The sequence below is a fragment of the Tupaia chinensis genome, unplaced genomic scaffold, assembly GCF_000334495.1.
Source record: "Tupaia chinensis unplaced genomic scaffold, TupChi_1.0 Scaffold147534_1, whole genome shotgun sequence".
NCBI lineage: Eukaryota > Metazoa > Chordata > Mammalia > Scandentia > Tupaiidae > Tupaia > Tupaia belangeri.
In genome coordinates this window covers 440,336-458,537 of record NW_006207386.1, presented here as the reverse complement: position 1 = coordinate 458,537, position 18,202 = coordinate 440,336, and the positions used below count along the sequence as shown (strand labels likewise).

Here is an 18,202-nt window from a genome sequence, read left to right as displayed (position 1 = left end):
TGATTTTATTGAAAGCCTAAAATCTTTTTCAAAAATTCCAGTCACAAACTTCTCCAGAACTAGTGATTTAACTTGCTCAGGATCACAGTTATGGCATTATTCCTAAGTACATGAGTAGAAGTAGATTTTGACTCTTTTTTTAATACTTTTTTTAGGATTTTGCCTTAGGGAGTATGCACTTGCTGAAGAGAAAGACAGAGACAGTGAGAGTGAAAGTGAGAAATAACCCCCTGGGTGTATGGTCATGCCACAATCCCTTCTTCTCCATTCTCTTCCCAGGATCTTAAGCACTCACATACACATACCTAGTGTGAGTTTCAAGCCACCAGGTCTGGGACTTAGAACTGTGACTGGCCATGTGGGAGTCCAGCAATGTAACTGGTATGCCATCTGCTGGCCCCAGATTTTGAGTCTTAAAAGCAAGAAAATCGGAGCTGGCAGGTGGCATGGAGGTTAGGGGTGCTGGACTCCCACATGGCCAACTGTGGTCCAAATCCCAGACCTGGTGGCTTGCTTTCTCTCTCTCTCTCTCTCTCTCTCTGTCTTTCTGTGATCAAATTAAAAATAAACAAATAAAGTTAAATAAAATAATTCTTTAAAAAAATAAAATCTTTGGAGTTCAAGTAAATATCCCAGACTAAAATATGTATTGTTTGAGGGTTCTTAAATATTGAATGATCTAATTTGGTGAATATTTACTGTCCCCCTTTCGTGTATTAAGTCTTGTGACAGAGATAATTCCCCTTTATGGTGCTTACACAGTGTAACACATCCATTTCAATATATAAGACAGAGCTTATCAGTTGACTTTTGTATAAGGGATAGTCACACTTAGTATCTAGATCAATATCTGAAAGATTCAATTGTTAGGACGAAGAGACTAATACATATATTTATCCCCTCGACCACCACATTCTATAAATGATTTTTGGGTGGATTTATACACAAATATTGAATCATACAATAGTTAGAAGAGGAAATAAAAGTTTATCAATAAGAGTTCGGAAACATAATACTCAGCCATTAGACCTCATGCTGTAGACTCCAGCCAATTTAGTTCTGAGCTTTGTAAGAGCAAAGAGTCAAGGGGTAAAGTAGTTGGCAATTTAATATAATTTTAAAATAGATGAGGGGAGTGGTCATTTGCATTCTAGGTTTTCTAAGCCCAGTGAGAAAATGTCCTTTTCCCCTCATGACCTCCAGTACTTTGAAGGGAGAAACAGAACAGAGATGTCTGCATAATTAGACTAGGATCTAGAACAAATGGATACAGATGCATTGGGCTCCAGAGTAGGGAGTTCAGTGGGCCAGGTGACCCCTGTGAACCTGGGCCTACAGGGCTGATTGTCAAGCCAAACCATGGCTTTCTTCTTGAAAGAAAAGTCATGCTCAGATTGTGTGAACAGATAAACAACCAGAGATGACTTTAAAAGTTTTTGGTTTTAGTTTTTTGCCATAGGATACTTGCACTAGGTAATTAGAGAAAGAGAGAGGAAAAGTGAGAAATTACCTCCTGGAGAGATGGCCACACTGTAATCCCTTCTCTATTCTCTTCATAGGATTCTGGGCATGCATGTGTACATGCCTGATGTGATTTTCAAGCCTCCAGATCCAGGACTCGAACTGTGGTGGGCCATTTGGGACTAGGGGAGACAAATAGGGTTGTGGAGGTATAGATGGGATAGGTGGGCCAAATACTTTTGACCAAGAAATGAGGAAAGCATGAAGCTCTTAATTATAAGAATAAATTTTTTGAGAGAATAGTTTTTTTTTGTTTTGTTTTTAAACTTTTTGCGTTAGGATGCAGGCACTTACTGGAGAGATACAGAGCGAGAGAGAGACGGAAAGTGAGAAATCACCCCATTAAGGAGATGGCCATGCTGCAATTCCTTCTCCTCCACTCTCCTCCTGGGATCTTGGGCACATATGCACATGCACCCAATGTGATGTTCAAACCACTGGGTCTAGGGCTCGAACCATGGTCAATCATGTGGGAGTCCAGCCACGTAACCACTATACCATCTGCTGGCCTCATGTTATTATCTTTTTTTTTTTTTTTTTTTTTAACTATTCTGCTGGCCCCATGCTATTATCTTTTTTAAAAAACAAAATAAAACTATTCTTCTTGCTCCCAGTTTCTCTTACTTTCAATCCACCAAACTGTTAGAGAATTTCTAATTAAAACAACAAAAACAACAAACACACAAACACTGCTGATAACAGGGATAGCCAATTCATCATATTGGCTTGACCAAAGAGCATCCCATAATGCCTGACACAGTGGTCCCTCTAACTTAGTATCCTCAGGGTGCATGTTAATGAGTGAAATAAAAATGGATAACTTTCCTCCAGGACCATCAGATAGATTGTGCAGGTTATTGGTTGTAAAGTCCCAAGGACTCTCTATCAACATTGGAGTTCTTGGAATGGAGCCCCTGGCGTTGTGCAGTACACAACTTAAGTAACTCTATATGGCAGCTATGTCTGCCCCACCCATATGATCAGCCTTGTGAACTGCATGACCAATGGCACAGCTGGAGCCTTCCAATTTATTACTGTTTCTAGGCACATTTACAGATAAAATATTGCAATTACGAGCAGACACAAGATCCAAAAAAAGGAAGCAAATATTGACATAAAGGAAGAAAGAGAACAAGAGCTCTCTCTGAGTTCTCATTATCTTAAATGTTCACAGCCTCCTGATGCCTTTCTAGGAAGTGCTGCCTGTCTATTGCTGGGGTTTCACAGCCAATTGGGGAAATAGTTGATAAACTCTTGATAGAAATAGAAACTCTGGAATAAGTGAAACCAAGTTCTATCCAAGGAAAAAACCACAGCCGATCATGTGAGATGCCCATGCCATCTCCTGGCCCATGGACAGAGGAGCAAATATATTAATGACCTGGCCCAGCCACTGGAATGCAGCATTCATCCCTGTAAGTGAGAGAAAGGAAACATTGCAGCTGAGGAAATGAGTCCTTCCTTCTGCTGAATTTAATGTCATGCATTTGCTAGCTTAGCCAGCCATGTACCAGGTCAATAACAGTGAATAGGAAAGATCTTTTTTTGGTTTAATTACAGATTAGTCATAGGATTTCCAACTTGAAAAGACCTTTTGAGATCAGTTCTTTTGGAACCTGAATAATGAACAGATTAATAAAGTGAGTAATAGAGAGACTAGATTATTTGGACTAGTTATTCTAACTCCCATCTCAGTTTCATTTCTATCATACTCCATCATCTTAACAACAATAATATTAACAGCCATTTATAACTAACATATTGACAGTGGAGGGAGGTTTAAGGAGAGGATAGAAAACAGAATTAGTTGAGTGCTTATTCTGTGCAAGGCTAGTTCTAAGCCTTCTTCATGCAGTCATCTCATTTAATCTGCACAACAACTCTAAGAGGCCATAATATTCCCATTTACAAATTAGGAAATTAAAGCTCAAAGAGGTGAATTAACTTGCTCAAGGTCACAGAGAAGGTAAATGTTGGAGTTGAGATTCAAACTCAGACAATCTGACTCTAAAGCTTATTCTCTTAACTATTATGCCATCATTAAAGAATATATTTATTTACAAGACTATCTTGAAAATTTTAATGAAGCCAACCATGGTGATACAGTGGTAATGTGGCACTCAGTAATGCTGAAGCCATATTGGAAGGTTCTGGGTTCATATCCTGAGGTCTTCCTGTACACATTAGGCACATACACATGTGCCCAGGATTCTTACTGAGACTGAGAGGGAATCGCGATATTAAAAGGCCCTGTCAAAGATGCCTCTCTCTGTCTCTTTCCCTCAGAAGAAATAATAAAATAAAATAAATTTAAAAAGGGGCTGGCCAGTGGCCTGATGGTTGAGGCAGCCAGATCCCATGTGTCCAAGGACCTAATTTGAGTACCAGTCCCACGAGCTTAAGAAACATGCTAGGACCATGTATGTGCTCATCCAAAATCCTGAAAAGAGGGAAACATAAAGGAGAAGGGATTGTGGTGTAATCATGCTCTACGGGGGGTGGGGGGGTTGGGAGTTGATTTCTCTGTCTCTGTCTCTCTCAACTGGAAGTGGTAACTTAAAATTAGATTTCTTTAAACTTCATTAATAAAGAATAGCAAGATTTTCTTTACCCAGAAACTGAAGGCACCTAAAAGAACTCCATTGCCTGTTTTTTTACCTATATAACTATTTTATTTTGGGTGGAGGTAAACCATGGTACATCCAAACAAGTGTTGTTTATAAGAAAGCATGATGATACAGGGCTTCTAAACTTTGCAAGGCATATACTTTTCATAGTCTCCTCTTTAACATCAACACTTACAATCATTTTCTGGCACAGTACAAATTGCTCAAATATAGGATAGGACAAGATTTTCAGCATTAAGTTGGCAATTTGAATATATCACAGTTATGAATGATCCAAGCTTTATAAATAAGAGAAAGAGGTTGCCAGATTTTCCTATTTAGCTCTAGTAAAGAAAAAAAAATCTACTTCTGCTATCAATGGTAATCAACAGTCACTTTTTAAGATTTTTTAGTTTCTTGCCATAGGGCATATACACTCTCCAGACACACAAACACACACACACACACACACACACACACACACACATACACACACACACAGAGAAAGAGAGAGAGAGAAAGAGGGAGAGAGAGAGACAAAGAGAGAGAGGCAGAGGGAAAGTGAGAAATCACCCCCCCAAGGGGGAGGGATGGCCATGTTGCAGTCCTTCCTCCTCCATTTTCTTGGGATTTTGGGCATATAGGTACACACGCCTGGTGTGATTTTTAAGCTGCCAGATCCGGGACTCAAACCACAGTTGGCCATGTGGGCGTCCACTGCCTTAACCACTGTGTTACCTGCTGGCCTCTTATATCATGCTGGGTAAAGTCCCTTTACAATCTGAATGATGTATAGCAATTGAATGTATAAATAATGATAATAATAATAAATAAAAATAATAAATAAAAATAAATAATTATTTTTTAAAAAGTCACACTGGAGGATTTTTTTTCCTCTTTTTTTTTCAGAAAGGGGAAGCTCAAGTGTAACCACCCTTCAGTCAAGAATTGTAGCTGGGGGTTCTGAGGCCCACGGCCAACCATCGTCAGAGGAGAAGAAAGTCGAGGAGGTGGGGGGGACTGCTGTGAAAACTGCACAGCCTTCCAACATCTGATGAAATTCTTGAATAAACAAATCAGCCATGTCTCATACTCAAGGAATTGGTGAGGATTCCACCCAGCTGGCCCAGTGCATCTCTTCCAAAATCCAGAAGGTCACACACAATGCTCTGTGGAAATACAAAGGACTATGCATCAACTTGGGACACCTCAAGATTCAACAGAATTGATGGAAAAGCTGCAAGAGAAGCAGCAGTACACTAACCCACTCTGTTGGCAAAGAAACATAAGTACATTAAAGAGTTTGAATCTGTGCCCCTCCACCCACCCCCGGGAATAGGGTCAAAGAGAAATACAGGAAAGATCTCTTAGTGGCTGAATTGACAAACTTCCAAAAGGTCTAGAGGCAAGCTGCTAAGAGAGAAAATTTGTTGCTTGAGCAAGAACCAGTTCCAAGGTATCTGGCGATTTCCAGAGGACAGCTTGAAAGAAATGAATCTTGTATCCTGGGAACATCAAACTCAACCTCAAGAGCAAGTGAAGGATGAAGAAATTGCAGAGGATGACCCCCTGCCTAATTCATGAGAGAGTTGCCTAGTTGGCAAGTTGAAGTTGGAGATTATGGATATTAATAAAATATTTTAAGACCTGGGAATGATGATTCATGAACAAGGAGATGTGATAGATAGCAAAGACGTCAACATGGAAAACACAAAGGTACAGCAAATCAAGAGCTGTCAAAGGCAGTAGATTATCTGTGCAATCCAGAAAAATCCTGTGCATCTTCATTTTTATCCTGGTCATTGGAGTTGTGATTATTGGTCTCATCATACTGGGAGTAAAATGCTAAAATAATGAAGGAGCACACTATTGTACTACATTATCTAAATTATGTAGGGAGAGTCCTTTAATTGTGTGTGTGTGCATGTATGTTTATTTTTAGAGGAATTTTTGCTATAGGGCGCATGCACTCAACAGGAGAAACAGAGAGAGACAGACAGATAGTGAGAAATCACCCCCAGGGGTGATGGCCATGCCACAATCCCTTCTCCTCCACTCTCCTCCTGGAATCTTGGGCATGCATGTACATGCGCCCAGTGTGAGTTTTAAGCCACCGGATCCAGGACTCAAGCCACAGTTGATTATGTGGGAGTCCAGCGATGAACTATTATACCATCTACTGGTCCCTAATTGTGTTTATTATTATTATTATTATTATTATTATTATTATGAAAGTATTGTGTAAAAGATGTTTCCCATATTTTGTTATTTTTATGAGGGGTGGGAGTATCCTTTGGATTAAATCTGTTATTTTCTAATACTGAACGAAAATATTGGTTGGTTTGAAAATCATGCCGGGTGCAAGTGTATGTGTGCCCTAGATTCCAGATGAAGAATGGAGAAGGGATTGCAATGTGGCCACCTTCCATGGGGGTTGATATCTCACTTTCTCTCTCACTGTCTCTCTCTATATATAGCTAGCGCACGTACTGTAAGGCCAAAACCTCTTGAAAAGAAAAAGATTTTCCTAAATGTCCTTGCTGATGTAACCACCATGTTTTTCCATTTAGTAACGGTTAGGTTTTTTTCCCCCACATTATATATGCCTTTCATTTATAAATTGTTTGCCTGGTTGGACTTAGTGTTTGGAATTAATAAATGTAAGGTATGTGTATTCTGTATGCATCTCTCTGTCACTGTGTAACATTTACCCAGAATTATATTACTTCAGTGAAGAATTCAAATTTAATCTTGATTTGGGCTGGTGGAGAAAATTAGCCTCAAAAACTTAAAGAAAGTACCATATCTGTTTGTGGTTGTTTTATTTGTGTGGTTCACAACAGCACAAATTATATAATTCACTTTTATTGTTGATTTTCTTTTTAAGACCCTGTTCACTCTGAATGAAATCAGTGAATAATTTCCTAGTATATTTAATACTCCTGATGTATATATTAAGCATTTGCTGTAGATTGCCTAGTAAAAATATTAAGGATAGGTTGTTTTGACATATGGTCTATTTAAGTCTGGTATTTAGTGAAAAAAGTAGTTACTGTAGATGTTTAATGTTATTTGAAGGAATAATATGAAAAATCAACAATGATATCTATTGTATTTGGATTTGAAAGATCCCTACTTACTATTCCACTAAACTATCTTAATAATAATTTCTAGTATTGTTGGCCATTATTTACCTTCCCTTAGATTCTACAGAACAATGGTCACATATGTCTCCTCCATCAAAATTGTATTTGGAAGGTGACTTTCCAACAATTACTGTCTTGGAGCATTAAACATAAAAGTAAATTTAGTATTTACTTCATGTGCCATCCTTTATTATAAAAGGAATTCAATGTTTGCCAGTTAACTAACTCATTTGTCTTTTTTTTTTTTTTTTGAGAAGAATTTTTGCTGTAGAGCGCATGTACTCACTAAAGAGACAGAGAGAGACAGAAAGCAAGAAATCACTCTCCAGCGGGGATGGCCATGCTGTAATCCCTTCTCTTCCATTTTCCTCTTGGGATCTTGGGCATGCACATGTGTCTGGCATGAATTTTAAGCCGCCGGGTCTGGAACTTGAACTGTGGTGGACCATGTGGGAGTCAGTGACATAACCCTTAGGCCGTCTGCTGGTCCCCTCGCTTGTCTTTTAAATCAATGATTTTTTTTATAATTATTTATCTTATTTTATTTATTCATTCATTTCTTGATTTGACCAGAGAGAGACAGAGGGTGAGAGTGAGAGAGAGAGGAAGTGAGAAAGCAAGCCACCAGATTCAGGACTTGAACCCTGGTCAGCCATGTGGGAGTGTCCAGCGTCTTAACCACCACGCCACCTGCTGGTCCCCAAATCATGATGTTTTAATGCATTAATATAAATACTATAAAGAGGATTATCTTTCTATTAGGTTTTCAGAAAAGTCATGACACATTTTTACACAGAAAAACATAGAAAAAATATGTTATAACTTTTCCAACAACCCTAGTTTGTATTTTATAATTTTGTATACAACAGTTTGGTATTGAAGGCAATTCAGCATGGCAATCTCTGAGACTTCAAGTGGGAACAAAGAAAATACTAAGTAACTAAATAATCTATATCTAATCTATATCTAAGGTGATTTTAAAGAAAAAAATAAAACAAAAATAAATTTTAAAAAAATGAGCAGAACTCAACACTGACCAAAATTTTAAAATGTTTTATTTTTCAGAAATAAAATTATTCACGAACATCTACAACATGTTTATTTTAAAGTTTATTTCTTTTTATTTTCTTTCTCTCTCTTCTTTCCTTTTTAAAGTTTGATAGAGGATATGTGCACTTGCCAAAGAGAATAAGGGAGAGGGAGAAAGCATCTCCCACAGGGAATGGTCATGCCACATCCCTTCTCCTCTATTTCTCCATTCTGTATCCTGGGATTTGGGGCATGTAAGAATACATGTCTGGTGTGATTTTTAGCCACTAGAGCCAGGATTCAAACCAGGCAGTAGGCCATGTGGGATCCAGCTCCCTTAACCACCAGGACATAGGCTGGCCCAAAAATGTTTATTTCTTCCGTGAGAGAGACAGAAAGAGATATAACAAGAGAAAGGCACCTTCAACAGAGTATTCACACTGTGATCCATCCCGGGCTCAGCCAGTCCAATTCATGGGCAAGCATGCACCTGGCGTGTACAAGGATAGGATTCTTGGGGTGCAAACCAAACACCTTCTCATGTAGGTCCAAGTTGTGCTGCTACTACATCACTATCTGTCCCCTATGATGCATTATGAGAGGCTTCGCTCTTGAAAGTATAATTTATATATTCATTAGATAGTAACAATACTATTTCTTCTGTGCTTCCTAAGTACAGATAGAATGTTCAGTGCTTTACTGTAATCTCAAAAAATCCTCAAAACTGAGTCTTGTGTCTGTGTGTGATTGCTCCACTTTATGGGTGAGGGCAGTCACATCTGGAGAAGTTAGGTAGTATGTCCTAGGGTGTGTAGCTGTTGTTGATTTCATCTGCCCCCAGGTCTGTCTGACTCCAAATAACATTGTCTTAAAGGCTGTTAACCACCTGTTTCAGAGTCCTAACTGGCTTATCAACACTCTCAGCTAATCAGAGGACCTGAGGCAGTATTGCTCACCTGTGAGTTGTTGTCACCTATGAGGCTCACAATCCAGTCCCTCTGAATGGTGGTGGTCAGCACTGGGCCAGCCAGGTTGGCCACGGCTGCCAGGGTGATCACTGCTGCATGGCAGGCCAACTATGAAGGAGGAGAAGGAAGACAATTTGGAACCCCAGAATAGACTTTCCTGGCTCACTGTTAATTCTCTGACAAATCAAGGAACACCTAAATGAACAAAGACTTGAGAAAAAAAGTTTCAATGTAAGTTCAGAGGCAAATGTTACTGTGTTAATGCCACGCATCCTCTGTTTCCCACTGCATCAGCACCAGGTCTGATGCTAATTTGTACCTTGCAGACACAGCCTCTGATTTTCTATCACCTTCATGTCAGTGGGATTTCAGCTTGGATTTACAAATTAGAAAACCAGCAACAGGATAATGCAGCAGGCGGTGACTGAGGCGTTCTGAGTGAAGAGCGAGGCATGAGCAACAGTGAATGAAAACAGCCAGAGCCCAATATTTATTTTGGTTTTAAGAAGCAGGTCACAGCTACCTCATCATGAAATGCAGAGGAACTTTATTTGACTAAATCTCTATGCCAACCAGTATTTTATCATTTCCATCAGCAATTACAGGCTCATGAGACAAGAGCAGGCTCATGTGCTCCCTGAAGGCAGAGCCTTTGCCACCAAAAGACAAAAAGAAAACAAAAAAAGACAAAACAAACAAACAAGCAAAAACAAACAGAACCAAACGGTAACAAAACCCTTGATTTTCCAAGGGAAAGAAAACATACTTCGTGAGAAAGAAGATACAAAAAGTCAAATTCTAGGTAACTTGAGGAACTTAACATTTTCTATTACTACACTACACTCTTCTGGATTTAATCTATGACTGGTTACTAATTTGACTTCAAGACAAACACATCATATTTTAAATATCTAGCCTGTTTGATAGTGTGACTTTAGAGAATGTCTTTCCAAGTCTCCTAGTGGAATGAAAACAATCATGTTGACTAATATAAAAAAAAAAAGAAACAATTTAGGAAGTCCTATACTCTTATTGGAACAAAGAAGCTTAAGAAAAAATTATACCCAAAAGCTAAAAGTAGATCCACATTTGAACAAATTAACCTCTAGATATTAATTTCTAGTTAGACAGATTATATGGTACAACAGATACCTTTTACACATAGAAATTGTCTTTAATAATAAAATAACACGTGTAGTTAATATCAGAATATTAAAATAAAAGCATATTTTTCAAGAATTTAATATTAAAAATCTGTACTTGGTAAAAATCCAATAATGACATTAAAATAGTTTACACAGAGCTCCAGAGAATAATGACACAAAGTCATTTAACTAATTTCCTGAAGTTTTTAAGTTAGGTTGGCTTTATGCTATTAAATTCCCATCTGAGGGATCAGCAGATGGCATAATGGTTACATTGCTGTACTCTCCATGTAGTTGGCAATGATTTGAGTCCTGGACCCGGTGGTTTAAAGCTCTCACCAGGCATGAGTGCGTGCGTGACCAAGATCCCAAGAGGAGAATAAAGGAAAAGAGATTGTGGTGTGGTCATCCCCCCAGAGGGTTGATTTCTGGGACCAGCAGTTAGCATAATGGCTATGTCACTGGACTCTCATGTAGTTGACCGCGCTTTGAGTCCCAGACCCGGTTCCTTAAAATTCACAGCGGGAGCATGTGCGTGCGTGCCCAAGATCCCAAGAGGAGAATGGAGAAGAAGGGATTGAGGCATGGCCATCTCCCCTGAGGGGTGATTTCTCACTTTCTGTCTCTCTGTCTCTCTCTGTCTTTCTGGCAAGCACATGTGCCCTATAGCAAAAACCTCTCCAAAAAAATAAAAACAAAAACAAAAAACCCTTCCATCTGTAATTTTATTCCATTAAATAAACCAGAAAATACTAGTGAGGCCATAATGTACCACATAATTAAATATATCATAGGAGTAAAGAGTATTTTATTTGTTGACTTCCTATCAATGCAAGTACCCATTAAGACCCCAAATATTAATACAGATTCAGGACCATTGAGCCAAACACTGCTATTAGAAGATTATATGCATGTAATTCTTTCAGGAACACAGACATGGCAAAGTGCCACATTTGGTCTCCCTATGAGGCAGTAGAGGCAAAGCACGTTTCAATCATTGCTCAAAAAAATGAAACAAAGTTAAAATCCAGAAAGTTGTGTTTCTCCTAAAGATCAAAAGCTGGACAGAACACATTTTGAAATCTTTTTTTTTTTAAACCCCTATTTCTGACCCTCTGCCCTTTCCCACCCTCTTCTCACACTGTCTCTGGTGGTGTCTACAGTTGTCTTCTATTCCTTCCCCCTCCCCTCCCACATATTATTGATCACACAATTTCTTAAATAATCTAACTACTTTCAATAGCAAGTTCAACTGGTAATTTCAAGAAAAGCAGTTTTAACTTTAATAAATCAAAGAAATGCTAAGGAACTTTGCTTAAACCTTAAACCTTAAAGCTGGGAAACAGGTTAGGATTCTGTTCAAATAGTAGGTAGGTACATGAACCTATTGACAGCTCAAGACAGGACAAAAATCTTTAAAACTGGACAACAAAGCCTAGAAGAAAATCTAATATTTTAGTCAAAAAAATCTTTTATTTTATTATTATTTTTTTTAAGAGAGATTTTTACAGTAGGGCACATGTGCTTGACAGAGAGACAGAGAGAGACAGAAAGCAAGAAATCATCCCCCAAGGGGCGAAAGCCATGCCACATTTCCTTCTTCCTCATTCTCCTCCTGGGATTTTGGGCACACATGCAAACAAGCCTGGCATGAGTTTTAAGCTGTTGGGTCCAGGACCTGAACCACCGCTGGCTATGTGGGAGTCCACTGATGTAACTATTAGGCAATCCACTAGCCCCTGTATTTCAAAATCTTAAGAGCATCAGAGAGAGTCAACTAGAACATATCAGACAAACACTTGGGAGAATACAAGAATCCCATGGACATCTGCTGATTTGGAAGAAATGGTTGTAAATAGGGCAAGTTTTTGTGGTCTGAGAAAGTCAGGTGAGAGAAGTTCGTGCTACCAAAGATGGCAACTAACATAAAGTTCCCACTGTAAGCTGAGATCCTATGCAACTACACCCTCAGTGCAAGTAATGGTAAGCTGGAAGTAAAATGACCCTTGCATGGACTTGCACTCCTGCCATATGTCAGCAGGATAATAGTTCAGGAAATTTCAAGCCTTGAGCTTGGATTACGGTGGTTCTAATGACCAGTGCACACTACACATCTGGTGAAAACCAATTGCAATTCTCTCTAAAGGAAGATGCCATCATCTTAGGCTTCAAAGTACCCTTAGCAATAATTAAAAAATACAATATAGTATATAGTCAAAGATAACCAGAAATGAAGCACCACAAGCAAGATCAACAATAAATAATTGACAATGGAAACAGACCTGCTGACGCTTTAGATATACTATCAGACAGAGACTGTAAAATAATAATGGTTGTTCTATTTAAAGAAATAAATGCCAGTCCCCCCAAGGGGTGATCTCTCATTTTCTCTCTCTCTTGTGTGCAAATGCACACACCCTATAGCAAGAAAAAAAAATGAAATAAATAAATAAATGCCAGGCCAGCTCGTTTAGGGTGGTTGGGTGATACATGGCTGATTGCACGGTTCAAGATTTTAAAAAAATTTAAAGCAGATTTTGCTGATAACTCAGACATAATTTAGCATGGATTTGCTTTGAGAGTAGCCCAGGGCTGAATAAAAACATAGGTAACAGAAAAACATGGTTTGCTAAGTTAAGGGTTCTTAGAATTTCTGTCTTTCTTTGATCCAAAACAGTCATCTCTCCTTTGTCACTGAGTGACCATTGGGGAAATATCCAATCATATCCCTTATGTCAAACTGAGAGGTAAAGAATTAATTAAGCAAGGCATCACACTGTAATGTGTACTTTAAAGGAATAATTGTGGAGTATAATGGAAAAACAGGCGTAGCAGACACCTAAACATGGGAAAGCAAAGTCTCTCAGGTTAACTGAACCCTCAGATAAATATATTGTATAGAAGTTTCCCAAGTCATATGTTTTAAAATACAGATATATTACTGAACTCAAACCCAATTGGCTCTGCCCTGCCTTATAAACCAAGCTGTAAACATGCAAGACAAGATGAAGGAAAGCACAAATTTATTGGCATGTGATAATCCAAAAGAGCAGATATCTCCTGTTGACTAGGCCTGGTTATTGTAAGGAGTTTCCTACATGAATTTTTGAAGGTAAAGTTAGGGTAAAGGGGTTTGGGGAATATGACCAGATTAAGATTGGTACAAGAAGGTTTGATCATTTCATGAATTTTCTTTATTGGTTGGACCTTAAATCACACTTTTTTTATTCTAAGAGGGGGAAATCATCAGTTTTCTGGCACCATTCATGCTGAGTGTATGTGCTCACAGTCAACAATTTCCATCCTGCAGAACATCTTAAGAATTTAGTTATCTTGGGGACCAGCAGTTAGCGTAATGGCTATGTCGCTGGACTCCCACGTAGTCGACTGCGGTTCACGTCCCGGACCCGGTGTCTTAAAACTCACACCGGGTGCGTGTGCGTATGTGCCCAAGATCCCAAGAGGAGAATGGAGGAGAAGGGATTGCGGCATGACCATCCTCCCTGAGGGGTGATTTCTCGCTTTCTGTCTCTCTGTCTCTCTCAGTCTGTCTGGCGAGCGCACGCGCTCTATAGCAAAAACCTCTCCAAAAAAAAAAAAAATTTAGTTATCTTATCTCTCCTTTAAGTGCAATTTGTGGAAATTTTATGGCCATGTCTCATGACACACGTTAATTATAGTAATCAAAGTTTGGAGGCTTTGGGCCAACACAATTTAAATGACCTTTCATTTCAAGCAGCTTAGAAAGACACTGTACTTTTATTTCAATCCTTATGGATTTTTCAGGATGGAGAATTTTGATTTTTTTCCTCAACAGAATGGGAAATGGAGGGCCTAGCTCTTTTCAAGGGGTCCATGTTTATTTCATTGGTACTCTCCAAACAATACACATATAATAATAATAATTTCAAGATTGAATTGATCTTGCCTTTTAAGTATCCCTCTATATCCTTGGGGCAATGATGTGCTGAAACATATTTAACAAGTAGCTAGGAGGTAGGTAGAGGGAAAGGGGAAGCTCTGACTTGAAGAATTTGCCAAGTTAAGTGTAAATATTCCTGCCTTGCTTAATTTCAAGCTACTATCAGGAGTCACTGATTACAGTTGGGAAGAGATGAACACATTTGAGTCTCTGCCTGGGCTCCTTGTGATTAGACACTGAGATGGTTGTTATGATCTCCAAACTCATTTCCCTGACTCCAGATCCCTGCATTATTTTCCTGCTCATTTTCATCACATCACTGTCTGGCTCAAACCATCTCCTTGGCTCCTGATTCCCTTCACTTCACATAACTTTCACCTTTCTATTACCCTCCTTCTCCACATAATCTGACCCTAAGAAACAACTTTTGCTAGACTAAAAAATAAAAATAGTGGGGTTGGCAGATGGCATAGTAGTTAGGCTGCTGAACTCACACAGGGCTGACTGTGGTTCAAGTCCTAGACCCAGAGGCTTAAAACTCATGCCAGGCATGTGTGAGTGCGTGGCCAAGATCCCAGGAAAAGAATGAAAAAGAAGGGATTGTGGCATGGCCATCCCCCCTAGGGGGGTGAAGTCTCACGTTCTCTCTCACAGTCTCTGTCAGGCAGACTGAGATAGAACTGAAAAAGGTTATTCCATTTACCATAGCTACCAAAAGCATAAGATATTTAGGAATAAATCTAACCAAAGAAGTTAAAGACCTCCACAAGGAAAACTATGAGAAGCTAAAAAATGAAATTGAAAATGACACAAAAAAGTGGAAGGACATCCCATGTTCCTGGATTAGAAGAATTAATATAATCAAAATGGCAATTCTATCCAAATTAATCTACCATTTAATGCAATGCCAATCAAAGTACCAGACACGTTTTTCACAGATCTAAGAAAGACAATCATAAAGTTTGTCTGGAATCATAAAAGACCCCGTATTGCCAAAGCAATTCTACACAAGAAGAATGGAGTGGGTGGCATCTCATTCCCTCACCCAAAAATATACTACAAAACTGTGGTAATCAAAACAGCATGGTACTGGCATAGAAACAGACACATGGACTGATGGAACAGAATAGAGTCCCCAGAAATAAATTCCCAAACATACAGTCAACTGATCTTTGACAAGGGGTACCAGTAAATCCAGTGGGAAAAGGAAACCCTGTTTAGTAAATGGTGCTGGAAAAACTGGATTTCCAAATGCAGAAAGATGAATCTGAACCCCGACCTCTCACGTTGACAAAAATCAAGTCAAGGTGGGTCAAAGATCTAAATCGGAACTCAAGCAGCTGTTTGGAAAAAAGATGATCAATCCTATTAAAAGATGGGAGAAGGAGTTGAAAAAGAAACTCTCTAAAGATGAATAGCCAAAAGGCATATGAAAAAATGCTCAGCATCTCTCATCGTAAGGGAAATGTAGATCAAAACAACGAGATATCACCTGACCCCAGTCAGAATGTCTAAGATTAAAAAAAAAAATGATAAGTGTTGGTGGGGGTGTGGTGAAAGGGGAACTCTTTTACACTGCTGGTGGGAATGTAAATTGGTCCAACCACTGTAGAGAACAATTTGGAGATTGCTCAAAAATCTACAAATAGTACTACCATATGATCCAGCAATCCCACTCCTCGGTATCTACCCAAAGGACAGAAGAATTCTTCATTGGAAAAGTGCTTGCACATCAATGTTTATTGTGGCACTATTCACTATTGCTAAGACATGGAACCAATCCAAAAATGCCCCCGTACGGATGAATGGATCGAAAAACTGTGGCACATATACTCTATGGAATACTATTCAGCAATAAAAATCAACAAAACCCTGGCTTTTGACAGAAAGTGGAAGAATATGGAAGATTTACTGCTGAGTGAGGCAAGTCAGGATATGAAGGAGAGACACTGTATGTCCCCACTTAATATAAACCGAGTGTCTGCACTATATGACTGAAACTGATTGACTAAAGGTTGTACAAACACAAGAGATGGGTGTGAATACCAGATGAAGTGTGTGTGGAGGAGTGAGGCCTATGGAAGGACATTTGGAGAAGGGATACGGAGATAGAGCATTGACGGGATGGGGAGGTATGGTGTTATTGGTTGAAGATATTTTGATCAACGGGACTGGGGAGAAATGTTCACATACTGAAATGCTCACATTATAAGCTAAACAATGTGACTGAATGTATGTAAAAAAATAAAAAATAAAATAAAATAAAATTCAGATCAATGTATACTTGTATGTTCATTCCATTGTTCCACAAACTTTTCAAAGTATCCTAGTATTTCACTGGGAGGCCTAACCTACCCACCACATTTTACTCTTCCTTCAAAACACCAACAAGCTTCTTTAAAATCTTAATTAAAAGTTGGTGATCCTCAAAGTGAGGATAAAGGAATCACTTCCAGAGTGAAGTTTAAATCAATTAATGTCTGTAAAGCATCTAGGCTAGTATCTGGCCTTCAAGGAATACTTGATTGATCCGCTATGTCAATCCTCAATTACCCAAACACCTTAGAAGGAAAACAAAACTGTGGGTATAGAGGCCAAAGGCCAAGACTCTTCCTAGCATTTCATTAATTACATGCAAACTATCCTGAATTAGTACTTAAGACTGTATTTGTAAAGTGATAGGTAGGAGTAGGAAAACAGAAATGTTGAAATCCACAGTGGAGTCCATTCCCACATCTCAGAGTCATTAATGAGGTCATAGGTGTCTACCTTTCACACAAACACCTTCCTGGACCAACACCAGGGACAGGTCTGTATTCAGAACCAATAGAAAATGCAATTTCTCCAGGCAAACTGCACACTTACTGGTTTATAGATTGCACAACTCTCTCCATGAACAACTGAGGAGTTAGCCTTATCCCAGGAAACCAAGTGATTATTTTAAATGCATCTTATCCCCATTAGACATATGAATGCTTTCCAGGTGCCTTAGAAAATTGAACCATGTATATCTGAAGGAGTCATCTATTAACCTCATTTGATCTTTCCCTTCTACTCTGACAGGTATGTCTAGAGACATTAAGTAGTCTCTTCTCAGAGTTATTTAGAATATTGTGTTCACAAAGCAGTGCACAAAAGAAAAGCAGGCATAAAACATGTTGTATGATATTTTTCCTATTTCATACTGTTGCACATTTATCTGTATAGAATAGATATATATCTGCATAGAAAACTAACTAGAGCGACTATACCACAGTGATAACAAAGAGAACTACTGGTAAAAAAATCATTTTGCAAATTTATTTCCTTATGGCTTCTCTCTGTTTTCTTTCTTGGAATTTTTAAATTTAATTTTATTCATCATTATTATTTTTTTAATTTTACCAGAGAGAGGCAAAGATACAGAGAGAAAGAGGGAAATTGAGAAAGCAAGCCACCAGGTCTGGGACTTGAACTGCAGTCGGCCATGTGGGAGTCCAGCATCCCAACCACCATGTTACCTGCTGGCCCCCTATCTATTTTCTTAATATTTTTACATTGATTATGCAAAACAAAATCACTACATTGTTTTTGCTTGTATAATAACTACAAAATATGCTACCAATTTGCATTGATATTTCTGGGCTCCAATATTACCCAAGCCAATAGAGTCTTCCTGAAGCCACCAAGATATCCTGGGCATGTCAAATTGGGTGGCACCCTACCCAGCCAAAACAGATTCTCTAACTATTCTTTGGATGAGAAGATGGAGACAGCTTTCAAGAATTATTTCTCAATTTAGACCCTCTTACTTCTAAGTTCCATTAAGAGTAAACTCTGGATTAACATGGCTAATGAAAATCTAAAGAATCACAGAACAACAGAA

At 38.7% G+C, this 18,202-nt stretch overlaps 1 pseudogene; it reads left to right on the top strand.

The window, feature by feature from the left end:
* Positions 1–5,209: 5,209 nt before the first annotated feature.
* Positions 5,210–5,976, top strand: LOC102501011 (syntaxin-7 pseudogene; annotated as a pseudogene).
* The last annotated feature ends 12,226 nt before the right edge of the window (positions 5,977–18,202 follow it).